The following is a 25,888-nucleotide window of genomic DNA, read 5'->3' as shown; positions in this document are numbered from 1 at the left end:
TTATAATATAAAAAAGAAATGAGAGATGGAAAGGGGATCACAACATAAAAAAAGGGGAAAGTGGAGGTAAAATGAGGGAAATTACATCTCAGGAAGAAGCAAAGGAAACCTACTATAATTGAGGGAAAGAAGGGAAGGTAATGAACATTTTGTGAATCTTACTCTCATCAGATTTGGCTCAAAAAAAGAATATTAGATATATTTGGTATCAATGAGAAACATCTCTCATCTTATAGAAAAGTGGGAGGAGAAAGGCAAAAGGGAAGGGTCAGGCTAAATAGAAGGGAATTCAGAAACAATAGAAAAAACTAAAAGAAAGGAGAAGGGTCTCTAAAGAGGGAGGACCACTTGAGGCAAATGGTGCTCATAAGTAAAATACTGGAGAGAAGGGAAAGGGAAAAGGAAAGAGAAAAGTAAAATTTGGGATTAATAAGATATAGGAAATACAGAATTAGTAGTTTTAACTGTAAATGGGAATGGAGTGAACTTTCCTATAAGACATAAGCAAATAACAGATTGGATTAAAAGCCAGAATGCTATGATATGATATGACACATTTAAAGCACAGAGATACAAACAGAGTAAAGGTGAAAGGCTAGAGCAGAATGTATTACACTTCAGGTGAAGTAAAAAAAAAAATCAGGGGTAGCCATTCTGATCTCAGATCAAGCAAAAGCAAAAACTGATCTAATTAAAAGAAATAAGGAAACAAACTATATCTTGCTAAAGAGTACCATAGATAATGAAGCAATATCAATATTAAACATATATGCATCAAGTGGTATAGCATCTAAATTCTTAAAGGAAAAGTTAAGAGAGTTGCAAGAAATAGTGGAAGATCTCTACCTTCCTCTCTCAGAACTAGATAAATCAAATCACAAAATAAATAAGAAGGAAGTAAAAGAGGTAAGTAGAATACACACACACACACACACACACACACACACACACACACACAAACTAGATATGATAGTTCTTTGGAGAAAATTGAATTGAGATAAAAAAAAAGTGCACACTTTATTCACAACAATTCATGGAACCTATACAAAAACTGATCATATATTAGGACAGAAAGACCTCAATATCAAATGCAAAAAGGTAGAAATAGTAAATGCATTTTTTTCAGATCATAATGCAATAAAAGTTACATTTAATATAAGGCCAGGAGAAAATAGATCAAAAAGTAATTGAAACTAAATAATATCATCCTTAAGAATGAATGGATGAAACAATAAATCATAGACACAATCAGTAATTTCATCCAAGAGAATGACAATAATGAGACAACATACCATATTTTGTGGGATACAACCCAAGTGGTAATATGGAGAAATTTTATATCTCCAAATGTTTACTTGGATAAAATAGAGAAAGAGAAGATCAATGAATTGAAGTTGCCACTAAAAAAGCTAGAAAAAGAACAAATTCAAACCCCCAATCAAATACCAAACTTGAAATTCTAAAAATAAAGGGAGAAATCAATAAACCTGAAGCTAAAAAAAAACTATTGAGTTAATAAAACTAAGAATTGGTTTATGAAAAAACAACAAAATAGATAAATCTTTAGTTAATTTGATTAGAAAAAGGAATAAGGAAAATCAAATTGTCAGTCTCAAAAATGAAAAGGGAGAACTAGCCACCAATGAAGAGGAAACTAGAGCAATTATCAGGAGTTACTCATCCAAATTTATGTCAATAAATTTGACAACTTAAGTGAAATGGGGGAATACCTACAAAAATATAGATTGCCCAGATTAACAGAAAAGGATATGAATTATTTAAATAGTCCCATTTTAGAAAAAAAGAAATAGAACAAGCTATTAATCAATTTCCTAAAAAAAAAAACCCAGGGCCAGATAGATTTACAAGTGAATTCTATCAACCACTTAAAGAACAATTAACCTCATATGATATAAATTATTTGAAAAAATAGGGAGTGAAGGACTCCTACCAAATTCCTTTCATGACACAGACGTGATACTGATACTTACACCAAGTAGGTTGAAAACAGAGAAAGAAAATTATATACCAATCTCCCTAATGAATATTGATGCTAAAATCTTAAATAAGATATTAGCAAAAAGACTACAGAAAATAATCCCCAGGTTAATACACCATGACCAAGTAGAATTAATACAAGGAATGAAGGACTCGTTCAATATTAGGAAAACTATTAGCATACTTGACTATATCAATAACCAAATTAACAAAAAACATATGAATATCTCAATAGATATGAAAAAAAATTGATAAAATCCAACATCCATTCTTAACAAAAACACTAGGGAGTATAGGAACAAATGGACTTTTCCTTAAAACAGTTAGTAGTATCTATTTAAAACCATCAGTAAGCATCATATGTAATGGAGTTAAACTGGAACCATTCCTGTTAAGATCAGGGGTGAAACAAGGCTAACGACTATCACCATTACCATTCAATATTGTATTAGAAATGCTAGCTTCAGCAATATGAGAAGAAAAAGGAGATTAACAGAATTAGAGTAGGTAATGAGGAAATCAAATTATCACTCTTTGCAGATAATATGATGGTATACATAGGAAACCCTACAGAGTCAACTAAAAAACTATTAGAATTAATCCACAACTTTAGCAAAGTTGCAGGATACAAAAACAATCCACATAAACCATCAGCATTTTTATATATTACTAACAAAATCCAAAAGCAAGAGATACAAAAAGAGATTCCATTTAAAATAACTATTAATAGTATAAAATATTTGGAAAGAGAAAGTCAGGAACTATATGAGCAAAAGTACAAAACACTTTCCACACAAATAAAGTCAATTCTAAACAATTGGGAAAAATATCAAGTGCTCTTTGATAGATTGAGCAAATATAATAAAGATGACAACACAATGTATGACAACACATGTATTTCAATATATTTAACATGTCAGCTAGGGGAATGGTGGGGAGAAGATAGGGAAACATTTTGAACAAAACATTTTGCAAGGGTCAATTTTGGAAAAAAAAAATCCATGCATATGTTTTGTAAATAAATAAATAATTAAAAAATATATTCAGAGAAATTACTAATATTCTGGAAACAGAATAAAATAAAGATTGAAGGGATCCACCAATAACCTCCTGAAACAGATCCATAAATAAATATAGGAACAGTATAGCCAAATGCTGGAGCTCTTAGCTTGAAAAGAAACTATTTCAAGCACTAGAAAGAAATAATTCAAGTAATTTAGAGATATTCAGGACAACAGAAGACTTAGCAACTTGTACTTTAGAGAATCAGAGGGCTTGGAATATAATATTATGGAGAACCACATAGTAAACCCTAACCCATGACCCCTCACAGGAGCCCTCTCAGCATTTATTCTTACATCAGGAATAAGTATATGATTTCACTTCCACTCTACTCTCCTCTTTATAGGGGTGACATCAATATTTCTAACAATGTTCCAATGATGATGAGATATTGTATGAGAAGGGACATTCCAAGGCCACCACACCACTGTAGTTCAAAAAGGCCTACGTTATGGTATAATTCTTTTCATCACATCAGAAGTCTTCTTTTGGGTTATAATAAAGGATCACCCAGCCAGAAAATCTCACTATAAGCCTTGAGAAGAAAAATGGGAATTCAACAAAATATAGAACTCTCAATCATTTTTTTTTTCAGGATCCAAAAGTTCTTTCTCCCTCAATTCATAGTATTTTTTTCCAATTACATAAATATATTTTTGGACATCATTTTTATAAAATTATGACTTTCAATTTTATTTCTCCCTTTTTCCATCTCCTGTCCCCTCTTCAAGATGACAAGCAATTTGGTGTACTTTACACATGTATGATCATACTGAATATATATTTATATTAGACATATTGTGAAAGAATAATGAGAAAAAATGGGAAAACTGAGAAGAGAACAGAATGAAAATGGTATGCTTTGATTTACGCTCATTATCCCCAATTCATTTTTCTGGATCTGGATAGTATCTTCTATCCTGAATTATTTGGAATTGTCTTAGATCATTGTATTACTACAAAGAAATAAGTTTATCAGATTTAATCATTGCACAATGTTGCTATTAATGTGTACAATGTTCTTATGGTTCTATTATCAGAAGTAATAATTGTATTAGTCCATTACTTCACCTACAATGAATGTATATGTTATATATATTCATTTAAAAATTTCCTTATGAATCATTTTGGTAAAGGAAAATCAGAAGAAAAGGAAAAAAAAAAAAAACATGAGATGAAAAATGCACAGAATAAAAAGAAAAAAAAAGTGAACATAGAATGTTTCCATAGTTCTCTCTCTGGATGCAGATGACATTTTCAATTCAAAATTTCTTGGAACTATCTTGGATCACTCAGCCACTGAGAAGACCTCTCTGTCATAGTTGATCAATGCATAATGTTGATGTTATTATGTGCAATGTATTTCTAGTTCTGCTTGTTTCACTCAGCATCAGTATGTGTAAATATTTCCAGACCTTTCTAAAATCAGCCTGCATCATTTTTATAAAACTATAATATTTTATTGCTTTCATATATGCTAATTTATTCAGCTATCCCTCAATTGATGGGCATATATTCATTTTCCATATTTTTTGTCATCACAAAAAGAGGTGCCACAAACATTTTTGCACATGTGGATCCTTTTCCCTCCTTGATGATTTCCTTGGGATAAAGACCCAGTAATGACACTGATGCATCAGAATATGCACAGTTTTATAGTCCTTTGTCATAGTTCCAAAATGCTCCCCAGAATGATTGGATTATTTTACAACTCCACCAACAATGTATTAATGTTCCATTATGCCCACATCCCCTCTAACATTTGTCATTGATTTTTCCTCTCACCTTAGCCAATCTGAGAGGTATGAGATGGCACCTCAGAGTTGTTTTAATTCTTATTTCTCTAATAAATAGCTATTGAGAGCATTTTTCATATGACTATACATGGCTTTAATTTCTTCATCTGAAAATTGCTCATTCATATCCTTTTACCATGTATAATTTGGAAATGACTTGTATTCTTATAAATCTGGCACAATTCTTTATATATTTTAGAAATGAGGCCATTATCAGTAATATTGACTATAATTTTTTCTCCAACTTTGTGCTTCCTTTTAAATTTTGTTCTTTTTCCAAAACCTTTTTAGTTTAAAGTAATCAGAGTTATGCATTTTGAATTTCAGAATATTTTCTAGTTTTTTCTTTGAACATAAATTCCTTCCTTCTTTAAAGATCAACTATGTGAATTATTCCTTTTTCTCTTAATTCATTTATATTACCCTTTATGCCCAGTGTTCCCATTTTGACCTTATTTTGGTAATGACTTGTATTCTTATAAATTTCACTTGTTTCTTTTTCTTTCTTTTTTCCTTTATTTTTTAATTAAATATTTTTATTTTCAATATATATGCATGGATAATCTTTTTTTTTATATATTTAAAAATATTTTAAAAGCATGTGCACAAATCATTTTTCAACATTGGACCTTGCATACCTTTTGTTTCATATTTCCCCATTCTTCCCCCGTCCTCTCCCCTAGATGGCAAGCAATCCAACCTATATTATACACATAAAAATAAATGTTAAATCCAATATGTGTGTGTATATATATATTTATACAATTCTCTTGCTGCATAAGAAAAATGACATCAAAAAAGAAAGAAAATGAGTAAAAAAACAAAATACAAGTGAACATCAAATAGGGTAAGAATGTTATGTTGTGAAACATATTCACTTCTTCTGCTTCTCTCTCTGGGTGTAGAGGGATCTCTTCATCACAAGATCTTTGGAGCTGGCATCAATCATCTCAATGTTAAAAGGAGTCATATTCATCAGAATAGATCATTGTATTATATTGATATTGCCATGTACAATGATCTCCTGGTTCTGCCCATTTCACTTTGTTCATGTAAGTCTTTCCATGCTTCTCTAAAATTATCCTCTTGATCATTTCTTATTGAAAAATAATATTCCATAACATTCATTTACCATAATTTATTCGGCCATTTTTCAACTGAAGGGCATCCACTCAGTTCCTAGTTTCCTCCCAGTATGAAAAAGGCTGCCAGAAACATTTTTTGGACATGTAAGTCCCTTTCCTTCCTTTATGATCTCTTTGGGATATAGGCCCAATAGAAATACCCTGGATCAAACGGTATGCAGAGTTTGATAACTTTTTGAGCATAGTTCCAAGTTGCTCTCCAGAATGGTTAGATACATTCACAGTTCCAACAAAAATGTATTAGTGTCCCAGTTTTCCCACATCCTGTACAACACTCATAATTATCATTTCCTGTCATATTAGCCAATCTGAGAGGTATGTAGTAGTGTCTCAGAGTTGTTTTAATTTGCATTTCTCTGATCAATACTGATTTAGAGCAACTTTTCATAAAATTATAAAGGGTTTTAATTTCTTCATCTGAAAATTGTCTATTCATATCATTTTACCATTTATCAATTGGAGAATGGTTTGAATTCTTCTAAATTTGAGTCAATTTTCTATAAATTTTAGAAATGAGGCTTTTATCAGAATGCTTAAATATAAACATGTTTTCCCAATTTATTGTTTCCCTTCTAATCTTGTCTGTATTCATTTTGTTTGTACATAAACTTATTAACTCAATATAATCAAAATTATCTATTTATTGTTCAATTATGAGTTCTAGTTCTTCTTTGGACACAAATTCCTTCCTTCTCCACAGATCCGAAAGGTAAAGTATCCTATGTTCTTTTAATTTGTTTAACATATCAATCTTTATGTCTAAATCATGAACCCAATTTGACCTAATTTTGGTATGTGATGTTAGGTGTGGTTCAATGTCTAGTTTCTTCCATAATAGTTTCCAATCTTCCCAGAAGTTTTTGTTAAATATTGAGTTCTTGTCATAAAATCTGGGGTCTTTGGGTTTGTCAAACACTAATTTGCTATAGTTATTGATGATCTTGTCTTGTGATACAAACCTATTCCACTGATCAACTATTCTATTTTTTAGCCAGTACCAAATGGTTTTGATGACTACTGCTTTATAATATAGTTTTAGGTCTGACATAGTTAGGCCACCTTCTTGGCTTTTTTTCCCCCATTAATTCCCTTGAAATTCTTGACCTTTGGTTCTTTTAGATATACTTTGTTATTATTTTTTCTAGATTTGTAAAACCTTAGGAGTTTGATTGGTATGACACTAAAATCAGTAGATTAATTTAGGTAATACTGTAATTTTTATTATATTTGTTCGACCTACTCATGAGCACTTGATATTTTTCCAATTGATTAGATATGACTTTATTTTTGTGGAAAGTGTTTTGGAGTTGTATTCAAATAGTTCCTGACTTTCCCCTGTAAGATAGATTACCAAATATTTTATGTTGTTGAGAGTTATTTTGAATGGAATTTTTTTGTTTGTTTGTTTCTCTTGCTGCTAGACTTTGTTTTAATCTATAAAAGTGGTGATGATTTATGTGGATTTATTTGTATCCTGCAACTTTGGTAAAGTTGTGGATTAGTTCCAATAGTTCTTTAGTTGATTCTCTAAGGTTCTCTAGATATACCTCAATATCATCTGCATAGAGTGATAATTCAGTTTCCTCATTACCTACTCTAATTCCTTTAATATATTTTTCTTCTTATATTGCCAAAGCTAACATTTCTTTTTTTTTATTATAGCTTTTTATTTATTTTTCTAAAATGTGACAATTTAAGTAAGTTGTTTCCTCCTCTGTTAAACTTGGCAATCTATATTTTTTGTAGGTATTCCTCCATTTCACTTAAGGTATCAAATTTATTGGCACAACATATCTCCTAATTATTGCTCCCATTTCCTCTTCATTGGTGGAAAGTTCATCTTTTTTATTTTTCATATTAAGGATTTGATTTTCTTTCCTTTTTCTGATCCAATACCTAAAGGTTTATTTATTGTCTTTTTTTTCATATAATCAGCTCTTTCTTTTCTTTATTAGTTTAATAGTTTTTTTTTCACTTTCAATCTTATTAATCTCCCTATTTATTTTCAGAATTTTACTTTTCAGAATTTTACTTTACAATTCAGAAATTGTACTTTTTCAATTTTTTTTCTTTTTCTATCCTTTTTTAGTTGCATGACCAATTCATTGATCTTCTCTTTCCTTATGTTATACAAGTAAGTATCTAGAAGTATAAAAATTCCCCTAACAACTGCTTTGGGTTCATCCCATAAATTTTGGCATGTTGTCTCATTATTATCATTTTATTGGATTAAATTATCAATTGTGTCTATGATTTATTGTTTCATCCACTCATTCTTTAGGATCAGATTATTTTGTTTCCAATTAATTTCTGGTGTATTTATTCTTGGCTCTTTATTACATGTGATTCTTTTTTCATCATGATCTGACAATGATACATTTAATATTTCTGTGTTGTTGCATTTGATTTTGATGTCTTTATGCTGTAATACATGGTCTGTTTTTATATAGGTTCCATGAACTTCCAGAAGAAAGTATACTCCTTTCTTTTTCTGTTCATTTTGTTTCACAAATCTATTATACCTAACTTTTCTAAAATTATATTTATCTTTTTAATTTCTTTCTTATTTATTTTATGGTTTGATTTAAAAAGTTCTAAAAGAGTAAGGTTGAAATCCCTCACTAGTGTACTTTTGCTGTCTATTTCTTCTTGCAGCTCTCTTAACTTCTCCTCTAGTAATTTGGATATTATCTCTTTTAGTTAGATCTATTTATGTTTTTGTTTGATGTGAGATCAAAATACTACCTCTGCTTTTTTTTTTTTTTTTTTTTTTTACTTCACCTAAACCATAATAGATTCTGCTCCAGCCTTTTACTTTTACTTTATATGAATCTCTCTGCTTTAAATGTGTTTCTTAAGAAAAAAAAATTATATTGTAGGATTCTGGCTTTTAATACAGTTTCCTATTTGCTTCTGTTTTATGGAAGAGTCCAACCCATTTACATTTACTTTCTGTATTTCCCACCATCTTATTTACCACAAGTTATGCTTTTCTCTTTCTTTATTCTATTTTCCCTCTCCCCAGTATTTTGCTTTGACCACTACTTCCTTCAAATGGCCCTACCTCTTTATAGCCTCTCCCCCTTTTATATCTTTCCCCTACTACTTTGATTCTTTCTTCTATTTGTCTCCCCCTTTCCTTTCCCATTTCCTTTCCCTATAGAGTGATTCAAGTTTCTCTGTTAAGCCAAATATGTCTGATACTCTCTCTCTTTGAACAAAATCTGATCAGAATAAGAGTCACATAATATTCATCCCCTTCCCTTCTTTCCCCCAATTTTAATATGTCTTATTTGCCTCTTTGTGAGATGTAATTTCCCTTATTTTACCTCCATTTTTTCGCTTTTTCTAGTACAATCCCCTTTCCACTGCTAGTTTCTTTTGTATGTTATCACAGTAAAATCAAATTATATTTGCATTCTCTAAGTTATAGTTTTCAAATCTTTACCTTTTTATACTTCTTTTGATTTCTGTCTTTGGAGATCAATTTTTTTTTTTTTTTTGTTCAGCTTTGGCTTTTTTATCAGAAATAAATGAAATTTGTCTATACCATTGAATGTCCATCTCCTTCCCTAAAAGATAATGCTCATTTTAGCAAGATAATTGATTCTCTACTACAGTCCAAATTCCTTCACCTTTCAGATAATCAAACTCTAGGCTTTTCAGTCCTTTAAGTTGAAAACTGCTATGTCCTGGGCAATACTGATTGTGGTTTCTTGATATTTGAATCATTTCTTTCTGGCTGCTTGCAATATTTTTTCTTTGATCTGATAAGTCTGACATTTAGCTATTTCTTTGAGTATTAATTTTGGAGTCTTTTTCAGGAGGTGTACAGTGAATTCTTTCAATGCCCATTTTATCTCCTGGTTCTAAGACAAGAGGGCATTTTTTATTGATCATTGCATGAAAGATGATGTTTAGGCTTTTTTTTTTCATCATGGTTTTCAGGAAGTCCAATAATTCTTAGATTGTCCCTCAGATCTATTTTCCAGGTCAGTTGCTTTTCCAATGAGATATTTTACATTTTTATCTATTTTTTCATTTTTTGGTTTAGTTTGATTGACTTAAATTAATTGTTTTGTTCAATGGATTGTTTTTTGTTTTGTTTTTCATTTCACAAATTCTGTTTTTCAAGGAGTTGTTTTATTTTTCCATTTTGTCAAGTCTATTTTGTAAGGAATTATTTGCTCTTCCTATTTCAATACATCTATTTTTAAGGAATTTTCTTCAGATAATTTGTGTTTCCTTTTCCAAATTTCCCTGCTATATTCTCATTTTCTTCCCCCATTTTTCTTCTAACTCTCTTTAGATCCTTTTGGAATTTTTCAGAGAAAGTCTTGTGAGATGGGGACCAATTTGTACTACTCTTTGGGGCTTCATCTGGAGATGATCTGCTTATAGTGCCCTCTGTGTTTGAATTCTGTTCTTCTCTTTCTTCATTAAAAAAAGAAAAAACAAAAAACAAAAAAAAAAAAAAAAAAAAAAAACTATCTTTGGTCAATGTTCTTTTTTTTTTTTTTGACCATTTTTTAAAAAAGATTGAGGTCTGCTTTTAGGACAAAGGACAGATTGTGCAATCTTCCTATGAAGGCAACAATGGCTGTTCTGGGTCAGTGCTGATTAACTCAGTGCTGGGTGGGCAATGCCAGGTCCTATGTTATTCTGGGGTTCAGAGGCTCTCTATTTGTCTTTTATAGTTGTGTTGGATGTCTTGCAACTAATCTGCATACATTTGCTTGCCCCTATGACAAAGTAGCTAACACATCTGTAGATTCCTCTGGGTTATATTCACTCAGTGAATATGGGATCCACACCACCCTAGTTCACTGCACTGTATCTGCACTTGGCCCCTCCCTCTGTGTTTGATTAAAACAAAATTTTACTGAAGTTCTTCCAAAATATCCTCTGCTGAAAATTTGTTACACTCCAAATATTTCTGGGTTGTGTCACTCCAAAACAAGTTCAGAAGCTTGATTTGATGTTGATCTGAGGGTCAACAGGGAGAGCTCAGATAAGGACATGTCTCTTCTTTGTCATCTTGGCATTGCCCTCGGACTTCTTGTTGAAAATACCATCAATGAATAAAAAAAAAATTACTTTCAAATATAAGGCCAAGATCAATATAAAAAATGTACATGATCAATGGAAATCAGAAGGGACTTAATGAAATTAAACTGTTTACATTCCTATGTAGGAAGATGGAATTTGTAATTCATAAAAACATTTTCATCAAAACAGCATTTAACAGTTATAGCATTTACAGAGGGCATACGGTGAGGTGAATGTGAAGAGATGACATTTAAAAAAGTAACATTAAATGTGAGAATGTAGTATTCTGAGAAAAAGGGAAAGTCAAGCAGAATGCAGGCTAATTACTTCCCATAAAATAGAAAAAAAATTGTAAAGTGGAGGAGCAGAGGGAGAAAAGCAGGAGGAGTAAGTGGACTTTATTCACATGAGAATTAGCATATAGGGACAGCTAGGTGGCACAGTGAATAGAGCACTAGCCCTGAAATCAGGAGGGCCTGAGTTCAAATCTGACCTCAGACACTTAACACCTCCTAGCTGTGTGACCCTGGGCAACTTACTTAACCCCAACTGCCTCATCAAAAAAGGAAAAAAAAAAGAATTAGCTGATAGAAGGATTAACATAAACAATTAGTTGACTATAGAAATCTATACTATTCTATAGGAAAGTAGGAGAGAAATGGGTTAACATAAGGCAGGGTGTGATAAGGAAGGGTAGATTAGGGAGTCATAAGCTAAACACTTTTGAGGAATGATGGTGTGAAAGTAGATAAATAATGCAATAGGCAGTGGAACAATTATCAATAGTAATTATGGAAGAAAAATGAAGCAAATGTCTCTGATGAAGATATCATTTCTCAAACATTGAGAACTGCCAGATTTATTTTTAAAAAAGAGTCATTTAGAATTAATTATTATGATGTGAACAGTTTTTATATGAAGTAATCAAAGCTATATATAGCCACATGGAAAATACTGCCATAACTCACTATTGATTGAAGAAATCCAAATTAAAACAATTCTGAGACACTACTTTATACCTAATGGGTTGACTAATAGGACAGAAAAAGAAAATAAGAAATGGTGGAAAGGAAGTCAGAAAAATGAGATCTCAATGCACTTGGTGGAATTGTGAATATATTTAAACATTCTGTAGAGAAAAGGGCTTTTAATCCATGTTAGGCCATTGACCTAGCAATACCCCTAGTAGATCTTCATCCCAAAGAAAGTAAAAATGAAAAAAAGCAAATTGGGTGATGACGTAGCTTGAATCTTACTCATCTGAATTGGCTCAAAAAAGGGAATAGTCTACATAATCAATGAATATAGAAATCTATCTTACCCAACAGGGAAGTATGTTGGGGAGGACATTAAATAAACCTGATTGGTAAAAAGGGGCACAGCCAGAGGAGAGGGCAGACCAGTCGAGTTTGTAGATAGTAGTGATAGTAGTAGTAGTAGTAGTAGTAGTAGTAGTAGTAGAAGTAGTAGTTGTTATGAGTTCAAATGTTGGAGTTCTTGTTCTTCGCCAAATGTTATGAGTTCAAATGTTGGAGTTCTTGTTCTTCGCCAAATGTTATGAGTTCAAATGTTGGAGTTCTTGTTCTTCTCAAAACACAGGGCTTAGAGGCTTAGAGCCCTCTGAATATCTCCAAATCCAAAGGTTCTGTCCTTCAGCCTCTGCCTCTGCTTTCTTCAGCCTCCAACCAACACAGAGATGGAATGTCTCTCTTGTCTCCTTCTGGGGAGCCCAGCCACCAACTTGCCGCGGAGAGAGGGCTTCTGGCGTAGCTCCACTGAAATCCGTCAAAGTGTTCTCTGCACCAGAGTCGCTCCTCTTGAGTCCAGCTGAACTCTCTTCTGCAACCAGCCAGCCAAGAGGAAAAAATGTATTCTGCCCTAGATCCCTCATCTGACTCTTCTGAGAGAATGGGATTATGGGTTTTCTCCCATAGTGCTCTCTGGCCCAAAGAGCTTTAAGGGAAGTGTGAACTCCCTTGAAGTTAGAAAGTTTACTTTGTGAGCTGGCATACTTGTGAACTCCAATGAGTAAAGGTGTGAACACAAGCCTTGTATTAATTAGTTCTACTTAGTACCTTGTTTCAGGTTCTGGTCAAAATCTTCTTGTAAGATTAGATCAACTCTAATTAGTTAGCAGTTAGTAAGGATTCCAACAAGTAGTAGTAGTAGTAGAAATAATAGAAAACACTAGTGAGGACAGAAAGTGAGAAAATATAGAGCACAAACTTAAGGAAAAATAGGATAAAGGGAGATGCACAGTGAACTATGTATGTGAATGTGAATTTGAATGGGATGAACTTTCCCATAAAATGTCCTAGAAAGATTTACATGAACTGATACTGAGTGAAAGAGGCAGAACCAGAAATACATTGTATACAATAACAGCAGGAATATATGTTAATTAACTATGAAAGACTTGATTCTTCTCAGTAATTCAGTGATTTAAAGCAATCCCAATAGACTTGGACAGAAAATAGAATGTGCATCCAGGAAAGAACTAAGAAGACTGAATGTAAATCAACTCATACTATTACCTTGATTTTTCCCTTTTGCTCTGATTTTTTCTCTTCCAAGATGATTCATAAAGCAATGCATGTCAAAAGTAAATAAATAAATGCGAGAGAAATTAAAAACAGAACTTGATATTTGACAAAAATTGATTGGGAGACATAATTAAATAAGATAGAAAGTTTTCCAACATGTAAAATAAAGATTTTTATTAAAATAAAAAAAGTTTTGTACAAATATAACAAATGCAATCAAGATCAAAAAAAAAAGTGCAAAACATTCTTTATAGCAAATGTCTCTGAAAGACATCATTTCTTCAATAAATAAAGAACTGAGTCAAATTTCTAGGAATACAAGTCAGTCATTCCCCAATTGATAAATGGTCAAAGAGTATGAATAGGCAGATTTCAAATGAAGAAATAAAATCTATCTTTAGGCATATAAAATGCTCTTTAACTATTGAATAGAGAAATGCAAATAGGAATAACTCTGAGGTAACACTTTGGACTTATTTGATGGGCAAATATGACCAAAAAGGGAAATGGTAAAAATTGAAGAGGATATGGGAAAATTGCACATCAGTGCACTTTGGAGGAGTTGTAAGTTGATACAGCCACTCTGGCAACAAATTGGAAGAATGCCTAAAAGACAACCTAACTGTGTGTTACTTGTCCTAATAATACAACTAGTGAGTCTATAAATGAAAAAGATTACCAAAAATGGGAAAAGGAGCTGCATGTGCAATAACAGCCTTTTCTGTAGTCACAAAATATTGAAAACTGAGGTAATGTCAATCAATTAGAGAATGGCTGAACAAATTATGGCATATGGGCTCAATGGAAAACTATTGTGCAGTGAGAAATGATGAACAGGTAGATTTTTGAAATATCTGGAAAATGCTAATCATATCTATATAAGTACTAGTTGATTCTATGTGCTGATAAAGAGGGCCTCTAAGTCAGCCAGAGTCAGGATAAATTAAAGTCCTTGGTCTTTAGTGGGAGAAGTGAAAGAGGTGGGAAAGCAGAATCCTGGATTCAGAAGTCCAAAGTCACCAACTTCTCTCCTCCTTGTCCTGCTGCCCAGTGCTTCTCTGGCCCCTCTTCGTCTGTCTTCCAATCCTTGCCTATCATTATCTTAACACCAAATATTCAGCAAGCACCAATAGTGAGAAGAGCCATTTATCTAAACATATGCTAATACAGTCCTTGTCTCACATCGGATAGGTAATGAGCCTTACATGCTCAGTTGTCTGATTCAAGCATATTTTTTGGAGTTTCAGAGCTCTACAATTTGTTTTATTCTTTTTCATGTTTCTTTTTTCTTTTTATCTGTTTTTTTTTTTCCTTTCACAACTGTAAGTAATATGGAAATATGTTTTACATTATGGCACATGTACACTCTATCAAATTGCCTATCATTTTAAGAAGTGGGTAGGGAAAGGAAGTAGAAAACAATAGAATTCAAAATTTGTTAAAAAAAAAAAACATAATGCCCAAAATTGTCATGATACATCATTGGGAAAAATAAAATATTATTAAAATGAAATTTACCAGGAATTATTATTAATTAAAATTTTTTTATATATTCCTACCTCCCTCCACTTAAAAAATACTTGTATAGTTCCAATGATAGAATGTTCAAGTTTGTAAGAAAGCTCTGAAACTGTGGCCCAGAAGTTTCTTCAAAATAACTCTGGAGATAGTTAGATGGAGCAGTAACTACAACGTTCAATTAGGAATCTAGAATACTTGAATACAAATCTCACCTGAAACATTTAATATCTGTATGAACTAGATCACTCAATGTGTCTGCTTCAGATTTCTTTTCTTTAAAATTGAAATAATAAGAACACCTTCTTTCCAGATTTGTTGTAAATATAAAATGAAGAAATATTTATGAAATACTTTGTTAATGTTACCTAGCTTTGTATATACTTAGTAATTATTGCTATTATTAAAATTATTTCAATTTTATTATTATTGATAGTTGAAATTTGACTTATTTAAGTTTCTAATCATTATTCCTAATTCTGTCTTCAAGAGTACAGCAGAATAATTCTATTCCTTTTTTCTATGTGAAAATAGCTATCAAGCAGTCTTCTTATATTATCACATTGCTAACTTCCCCCTTCCCCTACAAAGATACCCAGTGTCACAATTATCTCTTAGTGGAATTTTATAATCAACTTATGAATATATACCAGTTAAAAATTCTTAAATTCTTCACACAGAAATGAACAAAAGATAGGCGATATAGTCTAATCAAAGGAGTATTCTATATGACTATTGACTCCTGTGTTTTGGATACTATTCCTTTCTTTATTATGTTTTTCCTCTATTTTTTCTTTCTTTTTTATTTTTACCACTTACACATAGAAACAACATGTTTCAATACATATACATTCTTTTTTTGCATATTTCCTCATGAATCATGTTGGGAGAGAAAAAAATGAGAGCAAAGGGGAAAACCATAAGAGAAAACCACAGAAGAAAAAAAATAAAAATTGAACATAACATGTGTTGATTTGAATTCCTTCTTAATAATTTTCTCTCTAAATTTTGATGACATTTTCCATCCAAAGTTTACTTGGATTGTCTTGGATCCCTGAACTCCTGAGAAGAACCAAGTCTGTCTTCATTTATTTTCATGCAATCTTGCTGTTGCTATGTACAATATTTTCCTGGTTTTACTTGTTTCACTTAACATTAATTCATGTAAATCTTTCCATGCCTTTCTAAAAAGAGCTTTTACATAATATTTTAATTGAGCAATATCCCATTACTTTCATAAACCTTTGCATATTCAGCCATCCCCTAATTGATGAGCATCTACTCATTTTAAAATTCTTTGCCACAAAAAGAGCTGCTATAACCATTTTTGCACATGTGTGTCTTTTCCCTTCTTTTATTATTTCTCTGGGATACAGACCCAATAGTGGCACTGCTGGATCAAAGGGTATGCAAAGTTTTATAACCCATTTGTTTGCCCATTTCCCTAGGCTAACACTCTTTAACTCTTTGTTAAAGTGGGGCTCTATTTACAGGATGGAGGACACAATATCCCAAATTTCAGTGGTTTTATGCAGCTATTTTATAAAGACTTGTATGTGAACTAACATCACTACCCAGATCTATGTGTGAGTGAAGCAATAGTGTTCTGCTTCAATGCCAGTAAAGAGTCCTATGCAATCTCCTTCTGACTAGCTATTTGTTCCACCATCCCCTCACCTGTTAGGTGAGATCTCTGGAAGTGTCCACTGCCACTGCCATTGCTGATTCAGTGGTCCCTAATTCTCGCTCTTGATTTTCTGGAGCTTTCCTCACATGTTGTGGCAAATATCATCCATGGCATATGTGGGCTAAGAGGTCTGTAGATTAGTGCTATGGCTGCTGATTTAAAGGCCCCAGGGTTTGTTCCTGACTTACTGAGGTTATGCTGATACAATCTGCACTGTGACTATGCTCTATTCTTATCATGGTGAACAAACACCCATTGATCTTCCCAGCTTTCTTTGGTTGAGAAACTATTCCATTTTTTCTTTTTGTGGTTTCTGATTTGCTAAAATTTGTTTAGAGTCATTATTTCTAGTTGATTGGAGGTGTTTAGGGAAGAGCTTAGTCAAGTCCTTGCCTTGGCTCTACCCTACATCTTAGCTTTTTAAATATCTTTTTTGGATCTTGTCTTTGTCATCTTATATCATCTTATTTATCTCTTCTAGTTTGTTATCTGAAAGTTTGATATCATTACATATATTTTTCCATCCAATTAAATGATATGAAAAGATAGAAACAATATAGCCAAGAAAGAATCTTTGGGACCCTGTACTAAGAACATTACATTAAGGTGAAAGTAATTTAATAATGATGAATACTTAAGTTATGTCATTAAGCGATCTCCATATTCATTTAGTTGTACTCTTTTGTATCAAATTTACCTGTCTTGTTCTTTGAATAACACAAGAGTACTGTCAAAATCTATCTAAAAAACTAATTTAACTTACAAGTCATGTGGCCCTGTCAAAGTGTAAGATAGTTTATTATAACATGGAGTGAATCAGGTTAAGTTATTTTATGATTTTTACTGCTCACTGTTCCTTTTTAATTTTTATCAAAGCTTTGTATTTTCAAAATATATGCGTAGATAACTTTCATCATTCACCCTCCCAAAAAAATCCTGTGTTCCAAATTTTTCCCTCCATTTCTCTCACCACCTCCCCTAGATGGCAAGTAATCCAATAAATGGTAAACATGTTTAATTCCTCTACAAAAATTTCCACAATTATCATGTTGCACAAGAAAAATCAGATCAAAAAGGAAAAATAAATGAGAAAGAAAACAAAATACAAGCAAACAATAACAAAAAAATGACAATACTATGTTGTGATCAACACTCAGTTCCTACAATCCTTTCTCTACATGCAGATGGCTTTCTTCATCATCTGATGATTGGAACTGGCCTGAAGACTCTCATTGTTGAAAAGTCACATCCATCAAAATTCACCATATAATCTTATTCTTACATCATAAATCTTGATCATTGTACAATATCTCCTGGTTCATTCACTTCACTTATCATAAGTTCATGTAAGTCTCTCTAGGTCTCTGAAATCATCCTGCTGATCATATCTTATAGCACAATAATATTCCATAATATTCACATACCATAACATATTTAGCCATTCTCCAACTGATGGGTGTACACTCAGCTTCTAGTTTCTTGCCACTACAAAAATGAATGCCACAAATGTTTTTGTCCATGTGAGCCCTTTCCAGTGGCTCTCACTGTTTCAAATCTAAATCTTGACTATCTATTCCTTTACTGATAGTTTGCTCAGAGAAAGCTTAGACTCACTGCTCTGCCTTTTGCTAGAATCATTCTTTTCTTTCAAATTCCTACTTCTTTGTATCTCATCATTATTCCCATATTCCCTCCTTTCTTCTTTCCTTCCTTCCTTCCTTCCTTCCTTCGTTCCTTCTTTCCTTCTTTCTTTCCTTCCTTCTTTTCTTCCTTCCTTTGTCTGGGGGCTTCCTTTCTTTTCTTTGTGTCTCTGTCTTTCTCTCTGTCTTTGTCTCTGTGTCTGTCTTTCTCTGTCTATGTATTCTAACCATTTTTTTTAATATCACTGGTAAGCATTTTTATATTCATACCATTGCCAGTCTTTGCTTTTATCTTCTATGTATGTCTTAAAAATCTAAGTTTGATGAAGTATTTGTGGGTCAAAACCATGGTCATTAAAATAAGTCTATTTAGGCACCCATTTTTCTGTATATAATATTTCATTTTGGGGAAAAAATTATTTGAGCTGACTTCTTTTGGAGAATTTTAAACCATGGAATTTAAACAGCCTTGTGAAAATTTTCCTCTGTTCTTTAGAAATATAGGCTTCATTCCAATCATTATTTTTTCTCACCTGTGTCATAAATCTAAAATTTGCATCTAATTTTGATAAGGCTTTTATTTTTAGAGTTTATATGAACATGCTTAAATTATGCAAAGAATTTTTTATGTCCCTTTTCTGGCTTACAAACTTCAGTGATTTCCTATTTCTGACTCATGAATAGATAAACTCCTTTGTCTATTTCAAAGAACTATATAACTCTCTGATTTGAAGGCTGTGGGGAAGAAATAACTCCCCCCAAACCTCCTTTTCTCTAAAAACTCAGGACTTTCTAGATAACTCTTACTTGTTACAGCTTTGCTTGATTTCTACTCCACAGAATATTATACTTTATTGCCTCTCTCATCCTGATTTTCAGTTTCTCTCCATGTATTCTTTACTGATTAGACTGTAAGTTTCTTGAGAACAGGTACTTGGTTTCTTTTTTGTTATTTTTATGCCCAGGAATTATAACAGCAATTAGCATGTAGTAAGTATATAATACATGTTTATTACGTTGGAATGGATCCATCTTATATTTCAAGCTTTATCTCCTATTTTTCTCCATACCTTTTGAAGTTACTTCTGCACTAATGAGTTATTTCTTTCTGCTGACTACACAGTATTCTCTCTTCACTCTGTACTTTACAATCTCCATTATGACGAGAAAGCTATCATGAATGTTCCATTATCTCCTTTGGAAACTGGTAATCATTTTTATTCTTGTTTATTAAACAATTTTGAGAATGGTTTATTGAAGCATTCTGTATTTTGTTGATTCCAATGAAAAACTTTTACCCTATGCATTTACTGAGGAGTAGAAGTAGCACAGTTTATCCTCTGATTGGATTTTCTCTTTCTAATTCAGTTGATAATGAGGAAAGCTTAACCAAAGCCATCTTTTATGAATTTTTTTTTAAGTATGATATATAATTTTGAGTATTTTTGTCTTGCTAATCTTTCCATTTACTTTTATATTTGAAAGCAATCATTGCTCTCTTATATGTTTTCCAACCTCCCCACCCCAGTGGAATATTTTAATATAATAATCTATTCATTTTGTCTGGAGTGTTAGGGGAGAAATCCTGTTAATGGGTTGAAGGGTTCTGTGGTGATTTTCTTTTTTAAAATATATAATGAATGGTTCTTTCTGAGGGAGAGCAGGTTTCTCTGGGAGGTTTTCTGGAGGCAGCCTTAGTTCAGATCAATAATTACCCAAAATGCAGCCAGGTGCTGAAAGTTCAAATCTTTTATTGTGTCCTTCAATATAGCCTGGTTAGTTTTTTGTTAGAGGCTTCTCTCTCTCCTTGGTTCTAAGAGCTCTTGCAGTTTTGTCCTTTGCTTCTGCCTCTGCTTTCTTCAGCCTCCATTTCAGCTCCACTCCCCATGTAATTCAGCTGAATTCTGTCCAAGAGCCTCTCTCTGTTTCTTATATATGAGAGAGAGGAATTGTGGGATACGAGAGAGGGATTATGGGTTTTCTCCCATAGTGCTTTCTGGCCCTAAGAGCTTCAAGGGAGGTGTGAATTCAGGTATCTCATACTAAACCCTGAAATCTCCCAAATGTGTGAACTCCAATGAGTAAAGGTGTGAACACAAGCATTGTATCAATTAGTTCTACTTAGTACCTTGTTTCAGGTTCTGGCCCAAAACATCTTTTTGTAAGATCAGATCAATAATCTATCAACTCTAATGAGTTAGCAGTTTGTAAAGATTCCAACAGGGTTCATTTCAGGGGAAAACACTGTTTCCTCACACCAAAATGCCTTCAGATTTTGAAAACATTTTTTATAATGATTAAGCCATAAAATAACTAAGAATTGAATAAAAGTTAACATCCTGTGGGTAAAGTTCTATCCAATACAATCACAAATAATTGTATAGATTTAACACTGGAAAATTTACCGTAATGCAAAACACCAACTTTATCTGAACTTGACTATGGTCACATCTTCCTATAACTACGAATGGAGTTATTCCTCCGTCCCATTGCTTCTTTTACCAGCTGGAATGATTACTTGCCTTTCCAATTTGTATTTAAAAATCATTGAAACACATTCTTCAAAGCATTTCTAGAATATATCTTTCATTTTGAAAATGTAAAGAATTTCGGTGGTTGGGAGAGACAGAGTAGTATTTTGCTTTCATGTTAATATGCAGTTTCCTGACAGATATCACACTAATGGTGTCAATGCATATCCTTTTCCAGCCTCACTACTGTTCCAATGGTGGGTTTCAAATACATACTTTAAAAAATTTCACCAACTTTTCTATAATTTAGTATAGAACTGTTCATTCAAGAAATGATTTTGCCATCACTTGTGAAGTAGATAAGACAAAACTCCTTTAAATGAAAATCTTTATAAGGGTCTCGCATTTAAACTATTCCAACTTTGTCTTCTCCTGTCAGAAACATTATGTGCCACTCACATCATTTCATATTTATGTAAGATGGTGCAGATTTTTACAAAAGGCAGGATTGAACAGTTGAAGGATAGGACATCATAGTGAGGAGTATTGTGGACACAACTGTTAATTATTATTTAATGAATATCTGTAATGATTACAGAAGTACTAAATCAGGGTGAAATAGGCTGATGCCATGAACTCTGTTGTTAACAATTACTGTCACTTAACAGAGGAGAAAAAACATAGAGATATAGTTCTTACTTTATACTACTATTCTGCTTTTTCATATCTAAGCTTCTCCTATTATCTTTCTTTGAAAAGCATTTCAGATTATACTTACCAACTTTACCTGCAGATAGGATTCACACCCTCAATCCATAATGTCAGAATAGAGAGTTTTACAGGGCAATTTTATTGGGATGAAATAATGCCCAAATTAATGATAAAAATGTATAATTTGTATAATTTGCAACAATGTTTTTTTTTATTTTCTTATTCTATATATGTAAATAAATATTAGATACAAAGCATAAAGAACCAAATGAGTAAAAAATTTACAAAAGGAAATGATAAGCCCTTTTGACAAAGTAAATTGCAGAAATCATTTAGATTGAAAATCTTTTTAAAAGAAACATTATTGAGGAGTTTACAGAACTTTGTGAAAAGACATGCTTATGTGGTATATTTTTAAAGGAAAAGTAGAAAACTTTAATTACTGATTTCATATTGTGATCTTCTTTAACAGAAACCATATTTAGTTGGATGCTAGGATATTTAGAATGTGACTTATTTTGTGCTTCCACTACAGACTTGTCTCATGGTGACATCTCCCTGAATGAAGAGGTCCATTGAAATTCAAGTATATTCCAATAAAAAGAACTACTCATTAAAGTAGCATCAGGTCCAATGGTAGCATACACAAAATTTTACAGTAAAAAATAAAATCATAATTATCTTGAGCTAAAATTGAAGATGGAACATATCTTTTAAAAATTTCCTTAAAATACAAAATATGTATATAGCAAACTTTAGAAAGGTACATTTAATATATGTATGTATATATGTATATTAATCAACTGTTCATTCTTGAAAAATCTTTAATATAGTCTCATAGTTGTTCATAATGATATCATCCCTTCATTTATAACATCTAGGACCACATCCTCTTTTAACTCAGTCCTGCCTCTTAAAAAATGTGAAAGAAATGTGTGATATTCTAGCTGTAACCCAATAATTGTCAGAGGGGGAAAAATAAAGTATTAATGATAATGCCTGTGCTTTTAAGTGTAGAACTTTTCTTGTAAAGGGTCTCTCTTGTTTACAATTCTAGCAATGCACACTGAAATAAATGGATTAAATACCTACCTGAGTGGAATTATTTAAGAGTTAACCTGCTAAATTCCATTCATTATCATTTCTCCAAAAGAAAATATTGAAGCATTGAAGTTTTCTGCTTAAAACTGCAATTTTACTATTGGAGATGTATATCATAACGGATTTCAATGACTTTTTAAAAAAAAATCATAGCTTTTTATTGACAGAACATATACATGTGCAATTTTTACAACATTGTCCCTTGCACTCACTTCTGTTCCAACTTTTCCCTTTGCTCCCTCAATCTCCTTCTCTAGATGGCAGGCAGCCCCATATATGTTAAACATGTCAAAGTATATTCTAGATACAATATGTGTGTGTAGATTCATATAGTTCTGTTGTTGCACAAGAAAAATTGGATTCAGAAGGTAAAAATAATCTGGAAAAAAACAAAGATGCAAGTACTCCACATTCATTTCCCAGTGTTCCTTCTCAGGGTGTAGATGATTCTGTCCATCCTTGATCAATTGGAACTGAATAAGATCTTGTTGCTGAAGCTAGCATTTCTAATACAATATTAATAATAATGGTCATAGTGAGCAACATTGTTTCACTCCTGATCTTATAGGGAATGGATCCAGTTTATCCCCATTACATATGATGCTTACTGACAGATTTAAATAGATGCTCCTGGCTATTTTAAGGAAAAGTCCATTTATTCCTAAATTTTAAAGTATTTTTATTAGGAATGGATGTTGGATTTTATCAAATGCCTTTTCTGAATCTATTGAAATGATCATATGGTTTTTATTAATTTGGTTATTGATATACCCAGTTATACTAATAGTTTTCCTAATATTGAACCATCCCTGCATTCCTGGTATAAATCCTACTTGGTCATAGTGTATTATCCTGGGGATGTTTTTCTGTAATCTTTTTGCTAATATTTTATTTAAGATTTTAGCATCAATATGCATTAGGGAGATTGGTCTATAATTTTCTTTCTCCATTTTCAACCTACCTGGTTTAGGTATCAGTACCATGACTGTGTCATAAAAGGAGTTTGGTAGGACTCCTTCAAGCCCTATTTTTTCAAATAGTTTATTTAGCATTGGATTTAATTATTCTTTAAATGTTTGGTAGAATTCACATGTAAATCTATCTGGTCCTGGGGATTTTTTCTTAGGGAGTTGATTAATAGCTTGTTCTATTTCTTTTTTCTAAAATGGGACTGTTTAACCAATTTACTTCTTCCTCTGTTAACCTGAGCAAGCTATATTTTTGAAGGTATTCCTTCATTTCATTTAAATTATCAAATTACTGGCATAAAATTGGGCAAAATAACTCCTAATTATTGCCCTAATTTCCTCTTCATTAGGAAGTTCTCCCTTTTCATTTTTTTAAGACTAACAATTTTATTTTCCTATTTCCTTTTTATAATCAGAGTTACTAAGGGTTTATCTATTTTGTTGGTTTTTGTCATAAAACCAACTCTTAGTTTTATTTATTATTTCAATAGTTTTTTGTTTGTTTGTTTGTTTTTACTTTCAATTTTATTAATCTCTCCTTTTATTTTTAGAATTTCAAGTTTGGTGTTTGGGGGTTTTTAATTTGTTCCTTTTCTACATTTTTGGTTGCAAGCCCAATTCATTGACCTCCTCTTTCTCAATTTTATGTAAGTAGACCTGTAGTGATATAAAATTTCCCACTATTACCACTTTGACTATATCCCACACATTTTGGTATGACCTATCATTATTGTCATTTTTTTGGGTGAAGTTATTATGTCTATGATGTGCTATTTCACCCAATCATTCTTTAGGATGAGATTGTTTAGTTTCCACTTATTTTTTGGTCTATTTTCCCCTGGCTTTTTTTTTTTTATTGAATGTAATTTTCACTGCATCGTGATCCGAAAAGGATGCATTTACTATCTCTGCCTTTCTGCATTTGAATTTGTGGCTTTTATGTCCTGATATATGGTCATTTTTTGTGTAAATGCCATGAACTGCTGGGAAGAAAGTGTACTCCTGCCTGTCTCCATTTAGTTTTCTCCAAAGATCCATCATATCTAACTTTTCTAGTATTCTATTTACCTCTTTGACTTCTTTCTTATTTATTTTGTGGTTTTATTTATCTAATTTTGAGAGTGCAAGTTTGAGATCTCCCACTATTATAGTTTTGCTGTCTATTTCTTCTTCAACTCTCTTAATTTCTCTTTTAAGAATTTAGATGCTACACCACTTGGTGCATATATGTTTAATATTGATCATTATCTATCCTACCCTTTAGCAAGATATAGTGCCCTTCCTTATCTCTTTTAATTAGTTCAATTTTTGCTTTTGCTTGATCTGAGATGAGGATGGCTACCCCTGCTTTTTTTTTACTTCACCTGAAGCATAGTAGATTCTGCTCCAGCCTTTTACCTTTACTCTGTAAAGTACCTGCTTTACCCTGCTTCAAGTATGTTTTCTGTAAACAACATATTGTAGGATTCTGGTTTTTAATCCAGTCTGCTATCTGCTTCTGCTTTATGAGGGAGTTTACTCCATTCACATATATGGTTAAAATGACTAATTCTCTATTAATTGCCATCTTGTTAAACCCTGCTTCTGCTTTTCTTTTTTCCTTCTCCCTTACCTTCCTCCCCAGTATTAAACTTGTGAGCACTATTTGCCTCTCACAGCCTCCCTTTTTAGTATCCCTCCTCCCACCTTAGAGTTCCTACTCTTTTCTTACCCCTTTTCCTCACAATTTCTGTATTCCCTTCCACTTAGCTTACTCTTTCCCTTTTCACTTTTCCCCTCCCACTTTTCAATGAGGTGGGACAAATTTCTCTGTAAATTGAATATGTCTTAATATTTTTTCTCTTTAAACCAATTCTGATGAGAATAAGACACACACTATGTACACCCCCCCCCCTTCTTTCCCTCAGATATAATGGGTTTCCTTTACCTCTTTGTGAAATGTCATACCCCTATTTTATCTTTATCTGGTACAATTTCCTTTCCACCTCTAGTTTCTTTTTTATATTATAAGTGTAAAATGAAATTATACCTGTGTTCTTTATGTATATTTATAACAGAAATAAAGTTCCCATGATTTCTTTTTACCTTTTTAGTTTTCTCTTGAGTCCTATATTTGGAGATTTTATTTAGTTTCAGTGTTTTTCATCAGAAATAGATGAAATTCACCTATTTCATTGAATGTCCATATTCTTCCCTGGA

Source organism: Antechinus flavipes, chromosome 3, assembly GCF_016432865.1.
Source record: "Antechinus flavipes isolate AdamAnt ecotype Samford, QLD, Australia chromosome 3, AdamAnt_v2, whole genome shotgun sequence".
NCBI lineage: Eukaryota > Metazoa > Chordata > Mammalia > Dasyuromorphia > Dasyuridae > Antechinus > Antechinus flavipes.
This window is presented reverse-complemented; position numbering follows the sequence as displayed.